Source organism: Triticum dicoccoides, chromosome 5B (assembly GCF_002162155.2).
Source record: "Triticum dicoccoides isolate Atlit2015 ecotype Zavitan chromosome 5B, WEW_v2.0, whole genome shotgun sequence".
Lineage (NCBI taxonomy): Eukaryota > Viridiplantae > Streptophyta > Magnoliopsida > Poales > Poaceae > Triticum > Triticum dicoccoides.
In genome coordinates this window covers 286,138,960-286,149,682 of record NC_041389.1, presented here as the reverse complement: position 1 = coordinate 286,149,682, position 10,723 = coordinate 286,138,960, and positions in this window count along the sequence as shown.

Sequence of the window (10,723 nt, the reverse complement as noted above, 5' to 3'; positions counted from 1 at the left end):
GGAAGTATAAGCTTCATCATTAGAGCAACAAGGCAAGGAAAGCAATTCATCACAAGATGTACCAACATTGTGAGTAGATGAATTACAAGGACTAGCACATGGCAATATACTATTTTGACTAGAAGTAGTGCTAGTATCCACATGAGGCTCACTAGATGTTACCTTAGCAATCATGGCCTCATGAGCTATCTTTAGCACACTATGGGATACTAGAAGATCATCATGAGAGCTTGAGAGCTTTTCATGACTTTCTTCCAATTTCCCATAATTGCTAGATAGCACCTCAAGTTGAGCCCGTAGCTCAACATTCTCCTTCAAAATGGATGCTTCACAAGTAATAGAGTTAGTAGCACAAGCATCATCATTTACAACAATAGGAGAGGACAACTTGGCAAGCTCTTTTAAATAAGAAGCTTCAAGTCGGGCATGAGACTCGGTGAGTTTGATGAGCTCACCCTTGATGACCCTTGAGCCATTTTGGAGGTGCTCAAAATCCTCAAGGAGTCTAGCATGAGAACCTTCAAGCTTAGCATTTTTAGTTTTGAAATCATTGGCCACCTCAAGAGCTCTATCATGAGATTCCTTAACTCTAGATAATTCTAAAGCAAAAGTCTCCTCAAGAGATTTGGAGGTAGTTTGTTCATGTTCAAGAGCTTGAGATAGCTCCGCGATCTCATTTGCGTAATCACGCCCATGAGCTTCCATTTTCTCAATGGTGACCTCATGCTCCTCTAGATGAGATTCCAACTCCTCAATGTATTTCTTGCCATCAATGGCAATGGACATTATTTCCATGAAGTTGGAACGAGCAATTTTATTCTTAAGAAGAGCTTTAAAAATCATTTCCCCCTTAATTTTTAAGGAGGCAACATCATCATTCTCTTCATCATAATCAACATCATCATCACTCTTGCCATTATCAATATCATCACAAGATATATTGGGATTCAAAGTGGGAGATACCTTTGAAGCCTTGGCCATAAGGCAAAAAGCAATAGATGATGATGTAGGATCCCTTGAAGCACCATTCAAGACCACATCTTGTTCCATGGAGTGTTGGGTTTCCTCTACATTGTTAGCACAACAACTCGAGGAAATACATGCATTTTTATCATGGCAACAAGATATAGCAAGCATATCATCATGAGATTTAGTCAAGCAATTTCTACATGATATGCAAGGACTATCAACACAAGCATGTGAAACATTTGGAGTGCTCGAAGTGTTAAAGCCCAAAGATGGAGCATTGCAATAATATAGTGATGAAGAATCATCCACAATAAGCATACTATCATCATTGCAATGACCAACACTACTCACAATATCATTACCTTGTGGCAAACCACATGTAGGTGAAGTAGAAGAAGTTGAGAAGACTATACGGGTGGAGGTGGAGGGAGAACAATCATCCCTACAATTCTTGGACACACCATATCTATCTTGAAGCTTCGTCCACAACCCATGAGCATCCCGGAATGGCATGAGTTGAAATATAACTACATTGCTCAAAGCATCGAAAAGCACATTAGAAGCTTGAGCATTGAGATAAGAGTTTTTCTCATCATCTAAAGATAATATTTGGGGATCCTTTGGAGGAGAAAAACCCATATCTACAATTCGCTCTAAATTTGGGTCCATGACCCTAAAGAGATTAAGCATGCGAATTACCCAAATATCAAAATTTGTGCCATCGAAACTAAGAGTGTCGGAGAATCCTAATCCCCTAGTCGACATCTTTACTCTCTAGGCGGTTAAGCCCTAAAAAGAGAGACGAGGCTCTGATACCAATTGAAATATCGAGGATGTCGCCTAGAGGGGGGGTGAATAGGCGCTTTAAAATAATTACTGTTTAGGCTTGAACAAATGCGGAATAAACCTAACGGTTAATTTGTCAAGCACAAAACCTAAAACAACTAGGCTCACCTATGTGCACCAACAACTTATGCTAAGCAAGATAAGCAATTATGTGATAGCAAGATATATGACAACGAACAATATGGCTATCACAAAGTAAAGTGCATAAGTAAAGGGCTCGGGTAAGAGATAACCAAGGCACGCGGAGACGACGATGTATCCCGAAGTTCACACCCTTGCGGATGCTAATCTCCGTTTGGAGCGGTGTGGAGGCACAATGCTCCCCAAGAAGCCACTAGGGCCACCGTAATCTCCTCACGCGCTCGCACAATGCAAGATGCCGTGATTCCACTAAGGGACCCTTGAGGGCGGTCACCGAACCCGTACAAATGGCAACCCTTGGGGGCGGTCACCGAACCCGTACACTTTGGCAACCCTTGGGGGCGGTCACCGAAACCCGTCAAATTGCTCGGGGCGATCTCCACAACCTAATTGGAGACCCCGATGCTTGCCTGGAGCTTTACACCACAATGATTGAGCTCCGAACACCACCAACCGTCTAGGGCGCCAAGGCACCCAAAAGGAACAAGCTCTAGGGTGCCCAAACACCCAGGAGTAATAAGCTTCTCAAACTTCACTTCCACGTATCACCGTGGAGAACTCAAACCGATGCACCAAATGCAATGGCAAGGGCACACGGAGTGCCCAAGTCCTTCTCTCCCAAATCCCACCAAAGCAACTAATGCTAGGGAGGAAAATGAGAGGAAGAACGAAGGAAGAACACGAAGAACTCCAAGATCTAGATCCAAAGGGTTCCCCTCACAAAAAGGATAAAGTGATTGGTGGAAATGTGGATCTAGATCTCCTCTCTCTTTTCCCTCAAAACTAGCAAGAATCCATGGAGGGATTGAGAGTTAGCAAGCTCGAAGAAGGTCAACAATGGGGGAAGAACACGAGCTCAAAGGATAAGGTTCAATGGGGAAGAAGACCCCCTTTTATAGGTGGGGGAAAATCCAACCGTTATGCTCACAACCCGCACAGAGCGGTACTACCGCTCGTCCTCACGGTACTACCGCTAGGGATCGCGGTACTACTACTTGCGGTACCAAAAAAATACTTCCGTACCTACCTCCGCAGGACTTGGGACGAGTTTTTTGGTCCAGAGCGGTACTACCGCTGTAGGAGCCGCAGTAGTACCGCTCTGGAGCGATAGTAAAACATTACATCCGCTCCAATTCGCGGTAGTACCGCTGCAGCCTTTTCAGAACACCAAAACTGCCACAACTTTTGCAAACGGACTCCGAATTCGATGAAACCAAATTTGTTGGAAAGCTAGCGACAAGGGCTAACACAATCTTGAAAGAAATATCAATAAGAAGAAAAAGAGAAAAGGCCCAAAATAAAATGGTGAGAACCCTTCCTCGGATAAGACCGGTAAAACCTCCAACACCGAAAACATCATAGAAGACGCATGCGAACTCCATTTTCGATGAACTCAAGCTTGTCATCAAGATGACCATAAGCTCTAAGACTCACAAAGAGAACCAAACAAGAACCAAGAAACATGATGCAAGGATGCAATGGTTTGAGCTCTCTAATAACGATACGATCAAGCTACCAACTTGAGAGCCCCCCTTGATAGTACGGCAAACGATCCTATAACCCGGTCTCCCAACTACCACCACGAGACCGGTAAAACAGAAAACCTATCAAGGGCAAACCTTTGCCTTGCACATGGTCCACTTGAGCTAGATGATGACGATCTTGACTCCCTCAAGTTGGACCACCTTTCTTGATTGTGTTGGCTCGATGAAGACTAGATGATTGCTCCCCCATAGTCCACTATGGGTGAGCGACTCTTCGGCACATCTTCACAAGTCCATTAACACCACAATGGATGGCAAGATTCAAACTTGATTGCTCCCCCATACTCCATTATGGGTGAGCCACTCTTTGTGTTGCTCCACTTGAACTTGCACACTGCAAACTTGATGACGATCACCACTTGATGTCATCCTCCATGGGTTGTATGGGATCTTCCTCTTGATGCAAGACCATGGAAACATACCTAACCCCACAAAGAACTCTCACGTAGACCATGGGTTAGTACACAAAGCGTAATGGACAATGCTTATCATACCATGGGAACACTTGGTCCCACTCGGTACATCTTCTATGCTTTGTGAGTTGATCAAGTTGATTCACTCTTGACTTAGTCTTGATCAACCTTGAATCTTTCCAACTCTCTTCATTTGGATGATGTCTTGAAGGTAAATATGAATGATCACACAATCTTCTTCTTCAAGACATGCTTGCAATAAGCTCAACACTCACATGACCAATCTTTGGATAATTCCTTAATAGCACATTGGTCAACTCATAAACTCCTTGAAACCAACACATGGACTTCAAGAAAAGCCTATGGATAAAACCTTCAAATATAACTCAAGGCAACCATTAGTCCATAGAGATTGTCATCAATTACCAAAACCAAACATGGGGGCATCGCATGTTCTTTCGGTTGCTCCTAGGCTATTACAATACTCGAACAAATCTGCCACCTTTTTTACTCTATAAGGCCTGGGAAGCTCAGGTTGCCCCCAAATGGCCTGGCTTGTATTGCAAGAGACAATTGTCTAGCAATTCGTGGATGGCCCCATAATCCTATCTATCGCCTTTGTCTTCCATTTGATGAGACCGTCGCACATCTCTACCAAGATTGTCGATTCATGCGGGAGATTTGGAGGACCGTCAATGCCGCTGAATGGCCTAGCTGGAGCCCGCAAATGATGAAATTTCCATCTACTTGTGGTGGGAGGGTTTCTTCGCCAATACCTTGACACAGAGTGTGGTGGAGTGTAGGCGTGCATGATATATCCACTTTGGAACTTTTAGAAGGACAATGATCGTTATGTTTTCACTAGCAAGAGGATGCCCTGCCCTGAAGTGCCTCACCTAGCTTTGCTGGATATTAGTTTCCACAGATCTAGTGGATTTCACTATCGTCGCATGCCGCTATTTTTTACGTCTTTCTTGCTTAGCTCCTAAAAAAGCCTTGTGCAAATTTGTATAACACCCTCTTTCTTCTAATTGAAAGGCAACACTCCTGCGGGATCCTTGAAAAACGTGTTCATAGTGTATTTCGAAAATGTCAGGTGTTGTATTTCAGAAAAAAATTAGTTTAAAAAATGTTCACAATGTACTTAAAAATTTGATAATGTATTTACAATATATACTCATCACATATTTCAAAAACAAATCATCGAATAGTTAAATCATGTTTATCTTGTATTTTTCCAAATGATCATCAAGTTATACAACGTGTGTCATGTATTTCACAAAAAATGATCGCCGTGCATTTTAAAATGTACATCATGTAATTCAAATTTTGTTTAAAGTTTATTTAAAAATGTTCATCTTCTGTTTAAAAATGTTTGTTGTGTATTTAAAAAATGTTCATAATGCATTGAACTATGTTCATCATGTAGTGAAAAATATTCAATGTGTATTTAAAAATATAGATGTATTCAAAAAATATGAATCCATGTATTGAAACTTTCATTAATTATTAGAAAAATGTTTGGAGCACATTTAAGACATCTTGATTGTGCATATTTTTTCATAGTATAATAAAAAAATGTTTCCGATGCACTGAAAATTATTCATTAGGTATTTCAATATTTTTACGCAATTTAAAAGTGTTTACACCATTTTAGGAAATTTTAATGTAAATTTGAAAGGGTTTGCGTATTTTAAATAAAAGTGTGTGTATTTTGAAAAAGTTCTCTTACATTTAATTGATTGTATATGTGTTTCAAAAGGAAAACAGGAATACAGAAAAAGAAACAAAAGCAATGAAGAGACAGACACACAGGTGCCGATCACGTAGGAAGCGGCCGGAAGAAAAAAAAGGCGATCTCCTATACGGCGCATTAAGCGCCGGTACATGCAACTGGCGCCCACTGTCGCTATCTGGTGGCCCGGCCCAGGAACACGCAGAGAAAAAATCTCCCAAAAAAGCTGCTGCCAACAGGATTCGATCTTGCGCCGTTTAGTTATGACGCAGCATGCCTAACCATTACATCTACTACAACCTAGTAATTCATTACAGCGAGAGAATATTAACAACAATACTAACCGCACTATTTCTGGTACAAACAATTTAGAAAGACGTGATTTTTGGAAAATGAAAAATCTGAAATAAGTTTTAAAAAATCGCGAATTAGAAAAAAGATCATGTATTCAAAAACTTTCACCAAATTTTATAAAAGATCACCATGTATTACATAAAATTTCATTGTATTAAGAAAAATGTTCATTGTATATTATGAAAATTGTTCACCTTTGCATATAAAAATGTTCGTCGTGTATCATAAAAATGTTCATCGCATATTATGAAATATTTTTCAACGTTTTTACTAAATGTTGAATGAGTATTCAAAAATCTTTCAACACATATATTCATATTGTTTCAAAAATGTTCATCGTGTAATATTTAAAATGTTCAATGGTTATAAAAATGTTCAGGATATATGAATTTTATCTACAAGCAGTGGTAGTTACCACCATCTTCTTTGGCCTCCACGTGTCCCTCTTCCCCCGCCCTCAAACGTGGCATCAAATCAACCGGGTAGTGGCTATTGTTAACGGGTGCCAATGCAATTTAGTAGGTGGAAACTAATTCAGTTTTTATAATTAAATAATCCGGCAAGCGGGTGACAGGCTGTTGCAACTATCTCCTCAATCTTAGGTGCGTACAACAATATTTTCATCGCATAAGCCTGTGAACGTGAGGCTGATTATTCTTCTCTTTTAAACTGGTGCTGATTATTCTTGATAAGCACCGTAGATGGTAATTTTCTTATCCAAAGTACGTATTTATATCTTTTTTTAACAAGTAGTTTTTGTTGGAAATAGGTCGTATAGGAACGTATAACTCTTTTTTGATTCTTCTATTATAGTACGAAATATATTGTCTTTTTTAGAACCGCATAGAGTATACTCATATATACCTGTAGTACGGAGTATTGATATGTAACTTTTGTAGTATGGAGTATGCACTACTAAGTAAAATTGGAGTGTGGAGTATAAGCATTTGATTATTTGAGTACGGATTATTAACACCAAGCTGGAGTATTAACACTCTTTTACGTGAATGTACAAAATATGTGTCCCAAAAAAGTAGTATTTTGTATGTATTTTATAGTTCGTTTCAGAATTATGGTACGTACTACATACTACGATACTACTATATTTTGGAGTATATTTACAAATTCTCACATGGAGTATGTGCATGTGTACATATAATTGTTTTTCGCAGAGAGTATGTAGTATATCTTTTTGAAGTGGATATAGTTTTTTTAGTATGTAGTATATTGTATGAACTGTCGAGTAAAAAAACAGTATGTAGTATATTAATTTTGAATTTAGTATTGGGAACCACCAAAAGTATGGAGTATGTATTTCTTAGAACATGGAGTATATATGTTTTTTATGGAGGATGGAGTATCTGTGTCTTGTAGTATGAAGAAATATACTTCTTATTTTAGAATGGTGTATGTAGTATTTACAATGGACTGTTGTGCATATAATATAAACGAGATATCTATGGAGTTACCGACTGTGTATGTATCTTTTTTAGATAGGAGTACTTTGTTTTGAGCAAATTCAGACGGGAGTATGTGTTACAGGTCCGTTAGTGGACACATATTTTTTTTTGGAAGGGAGTATATATATGTATGCATGGAGTATGGAGAATGTCATGTACATTATGTTTGTACAGTTAGTTGATGCGTCACCTGATGCACGGTCGTTGGTCAATTGCATGAATCCATGCATGCATCTCTTCTAAATTAGCAATCCAAATCCTACATGCACCAGAATTACATAGATTCTAGTATGCATATACATATGCTAAATCTAGCAAACAAGAGAAGGATAGATCAAAGATTAACCTGCGTATTAAAAACTAGAGAAGAAGGATGCCCGACACCAGCGGCCGGTGGATATATTTTGATATATAGCTTGCTCTTTTTACTGGAGGTAGTTATATGGTAATTATCTCCCCACATAAATCGGGTGGGTGTGGTGGGGGTACGGGCTGGTTATTTTATCGGGTACAGAAAGTCTGGAAACTTGTAAAACTGAACCCATTAATCAACGCTTAGATCTGAAGAGATCCGATGGCAGCTAGGGTGGTGGTAACTACCATTAGATGATAGTATCTATTATATACATATTTTCTGATTTTTTATATTTTGGTTTTGGTTATTCAATGAGTATACAATTGTTCACTATGTTTCTTAATTTTGTTCAGTATATATTACACAATGTTCAATGTGTATTCGCAAATTGTTCAACATATTTACACAAAATGTTCAGTACGTGTCCGAAAATTCTTCAGCGCATATATTCCTATTTTTTAAAAAATGTTCATCGTATATTAAAATAAGTTCATCATGTATTATTTAAAATATTCAGCTTATTTCAAGAAAATGTCAACGGATATCGCAAAATGTTCAACGGATATTACAAAAAACAAATTCACGCATTCTTTGAGAAAAGGTACAGAAAAAAAACGAAAAGACGAAAGAAAACATACAGAAGAAAAGAAGAAAGAAGAAAGAAGACAATAGAAAAAAATGATGGAATCAGTAACACTAGATGAGGGTGGCTGGTTGGTCGTTGCATTCACACTAAACAAAGGAAGTCCTGTGTTCGAATCCCAACTCTCTAGCGAACTTTTTGCTGACAGAAAAAAGTAAATGAAATGGGTCCTGTACGGGTTGGCCTTTAAGGGGCGCTTAAGGCGCCGTTTAGGAAATGCCTGACCGGATCTCACAGAAGGATGGTAAGAGCTATTTCCTGCTTACAGCGATACCATACCTTCTCGTGCGTCGGGTGTAGATTTCTTCTGCTCGAGTTTTTCTTCAAGTTTTGTTTCATTTTCGTTTTTATTCTCTTTGGTTCTTTTTGCTTTTTCTCCGGTTTTCTTTCCTTTTTCTTTTTTTCATTGTTATAACTTTCGCTTCATTGTTTTCATTTGCTTTACTTGTTTTTCTTTGTTTTTTCCTTTTCCTGATTTTCTTTGTTTCTTTCATCGATTTTCATTGATTCTCTTTGGTTATATTCATTTCTCATTTTTTTCACTGATTTTCTTTGATTTTCTTTATATTTGTTTTCTTCCTTTCATCATATGTGTTTTTATTAATGGTTTTCTATGGTTTTAAAACTTTTTGACTAACTATTTTCTTCTTGTTTTCTTGTTTTCCATGTGCTGTTTTCAAAAATAAGAATAAAAGAAAAATACAAACAAAGGAAAAAAACATGAGAAAAGACGTACTTACGTGGAACCTACCTAGGTCTGCTTATTCGCGATGCTCTGACGCGAGCGGTCGCTCCAACTGACGTTAGCCGAGATATATGTGCGCTCCTGGAGGATATGAAGTGATAAGGGAAGGGTAAATCCTATTCTTCGCTCTTTGCAGCCAACAATCGACAAAACACAAATGGACGTTTGGCAGGAAGAGCAGACTAGGCCGACCCATCTAACCTGGTTTTTGGAACCATATTTTACCAGTTTGTAACCTTCTAGAAGGTTCTCAACTAGTTTTTTATGTTGTTTCTTTTTTAAAAATCACTTCCTTCTTTAAAAATGCTTGAATTTTTTTCAGAAATGCTCATTTCTGTTGAATTTTTGAAAATGTTGGAAATTATAAATATATTCAATTTTTTTATTAAATGTGCATAGTTTTATTTTTTGGATTTTTAAAAAGTAGTTCGACAATTTCATAAACTATTTGGAATGTTCTTAAATATTCATAATTTAGAAATTATTAATGTTTCCAAATATCTGTCCGAGAAGTACAAAAACAATGTTCATGTTTTCAGAGAATCATCTAAATTTCCAGAAAAGAACACAATTTGAAAAATCATCTACCTTTTATTTTCTAGATTTGTTTTCTTGAAAGAATGTATTAAATTTTCAAAAAATATATAAAAATTCTTCACCTTTTTATATAAATAAATATTTTCAGTTTTTGAATTTTTTTAGAAATAACCAAATACTGGTAGCAACAAAGAAATAGAAAAAGATGCTTGATTGCTCGAGGGCACCTGAAAACACAGAATGGGCCCGCCCATTTGGCGGTCCCTGTATGTGAACTCACTGTTTGACGCATTGAGCGTCAAATAGGTGTTCATAGATAAACGTGCAGACTTTTTTGTGAAATTTAGTAGTTTGGGCCTGGCCCATGTGGCAATGTGTTACGGTTGAATCGCTAGCTTTGCGCAAGATTCATGGGAGCTCATGTTCGGTGCCTTAAGTGACCGAACACGTAAATGGCGTCCACGCGCCCCACCTCATCGGCCGGCGCATGAAGCAGAGCGTAGTAAAATTGTCTCGCAAAAAAAACACAAAAAGTGTGAGTATGAGGACTCAAACTCGCATCATGCCACTACAACGGACGAAGTGTTTTGCTAACCACTACAGTTGCTAAGCACTAGTGATTGATAGGATGATACTTATTAGATTTTTGAACTGTCTAAAAATAATTAGGAAAAGGTTGTTTTATGAAAAAAAGTTCATCTAATTTCGAAAAAGTTACTAAATTTAAGAAAGCTTGCGAATTTCAAAAACCAATTCGTCAATGTTTTCTAAAAGTTCAACGAATTTGAAAAAAATTCATCGATTTTAAACAAAGCTCATATGTTTGTTTAGAAAGATAATCGAATTTGAAAAAAGTTCATTGAATTCGAAAAAAATCATCAAACCATGAAGAAGAAAACAGAATCAACAGAAAAAAAGGAAAAACGGAAAAAGGAAAACGGAAAGAAGAAATAAGAAAAGACGGAAGAAGAGCTTATATAT